A 2418-nucleotide genomic window follows, 5' to 3' on the forward strand; every position below is an offset into this window, starting at 1 on the left:
TTATCACTCGAAAATATACCTGTGCGCATTACCCAAACTTCCAAAACCCCCAATTTACAATCTTCATAACCAATAATAAGAACATATCTCCCTGCAATTCCTTGAGAAGATGACCCGAGGTTTGAATACTCGGTTATCAATTTCAAAGGGGTTTGTTACTTGTGACAACCAAAACGTTTGTATGAAAGGACTTTTGAAGGTTTAGAAACTATACTTGCAACGAGGATCCATCCGCAATTTTCTAGACCACGCAAAAGTTCTCTCATCAAAATGGCGCCGTTGCCGGAGAATTACAAACGTGTGCCTTATTATTGGTTATTGTAAATATTTTCTTTTTACTTGTTTATTTATTTTTATTTTTGTTTTTATTTTTGCTTTTTCATAAATTAAGAGGTTATTGGTTTTCTATTAAAAAAAAAAATTTTTCAAAAATTTGTTCTTAGTGTTCATCTTGATCTTCAAGTTGTTCTTCACGTTCATCTTGGCCTTCAAGCTGTTCTTAGTTGTTTTTTTTGTTTTGATCTAAAAATTTGAAATTTGGTGTCATTTTATTGTTTTTCTCTTTCCTCATTAAATTCAAAAATATTTTTAATTAATTTTTTTCGAAAAAAAATTCAGATTTTTATTTTTAAAATTTTTATCTTATCTTATCTTATTTCAAAAATCAAATTTCAAATTTCAAAAATTTAAAATTCAAATTTCAAAACTTCAAATTTCAAATTTATTTTTATTTACATTTTTAATTTTTATTTACTACTATGAACTCTCACCCCTTTGGCTATGAGTCTGGTTACAATTATGTTGCAGGAAGAAGAAATTATAATGAGAACAGGCATCAAGGTTGGAACAATCAAAGATGGGAGGAGCCACAAGGATTTGATCAACCCTCTTGGCAACAACCACCTCCAATGGACTATCAACAACCACCACCATATGCCTATAAACCCTTTCCTCAACACAACTTGGGACCACCATACTCACAAGCCCTTTTCCACCATTCACCTCCATATGACCCTAACCCTCAACCACCATACCAACCACCTTATGAGCCATATGAACCATATATAGAACCACCCCAATTCCAATCCAATCACTCCCAACCACTACCACTTTCTTTTGTATCATGTCCAAGTCCGGCAACCCGAGAAGCAGAGGTTCACCTAAGGGAAACAGTAAATAAATTTCAAACAACCATTCAATAACTGGAGCAAGTATTAATTCAATGGGCTTCTAGACGCTCAAATATACAAGGGTCAACTACAGCCCCATGTGGATAATTTCATGAAGGGCGTAGCATGAAGGAGATACTAGAGGCTCCAGTGGACAAGACAGAGCATGAATTCATACTAGAACAAGTAGAAGAAGTTGTCATCGTTCAAGAAGAAGAGTTGGTTGAAGACTTAGGAGATGCATAACCTCCATGGGAAAGTCCAGTCATAGAGCCTCCTTCCAAGACGGTTGAAATTGATGCTGAGGAGGGTGTACAACCTCCAAAGCATATCATAGTTGAAGACTTGGAAGAGGTTGATCAAGAGATAGAGATTCAAGAAGAAGAAGCACAACCGCCCATGCCCTTGGAAAGCAATGAAGAGGAGATTAAATTGGAAGAGAGCTTCCAAGAGGAAGAGGTTGAAATTGAAGAAGCTTGCAAAGAGGTGGTAATTATCAGAGAAGAGTACAAGGGAGTGGAGCTTGCAATTTCATTAAAAATACCTCCCCCTAAGTTGCCATCATCCTTCACAACATTCAAGTGGGTAAAATTCATATCACATAGCTTTCTAATCCCACTTGAATATGGGCTACTGGAGACGGATGGCCAACTTAGAGCTCTTTGTGGCATTAAGAGTAAGAGGAAGATGGCCAGTGATAAGAATTGTCAAGCAAGGTTCATCATGGTTGGAAGCTTTAAGTTTAAACACAAAGGTTGGTATAAAGCTCAACTGAATGGGTCTAGGAAGCTGTTTGGTCGCTGCAGCGAGAATTCATATCACCTTTCACCCGGCTGGAAAAATGCAGATCGAGACAAAAACGGGTGTAAAAGTAAAGTTTGGGATCCTGGAATCTGTTCTGGCATTTGTCACTCCGGGAGCCTAAGAATCTGTTTGAAGCTTCTTAAGGGCTTTACATGCTTAGTTTGGGATCCCGGAGGACACTGGAATCACAAACATTGGTGGAGATTCCTGGATGGGTTCAAGCACAAGCCACCATAACAGGAAGCTCACCAAATGTCCAACTTAAGGACTTTAACTAAAAGTGCTAGGTGGGAGACAACCCACCATGGTATGATCGCTCATTTTTCATTTTTATTTATTTGTTTTCGAGTTTTATTTTATTTTATTATATTAAACCTGGAGTTTTACATTAACACTACATTCTGCATTTTTTTTCAGATTATCAAAAAAAAAAAAAACCAAGAAC

The sequence above is a fragment of the Arachis ipaensis genome, chromosome B10 (genome assembly GCF_000816755.2).
Source record: "Arachis ipaensis cultivar K30076 chromosome B10, Araip1.1, whole genome shotgun sequence".
Classification (NCBI taxonomy): Eukaryota; Viridiplantae; Streptophyta; class Magnoliopsida; order Fabales; family Fabaceae; genus Arachis; species Arachis ipaensis.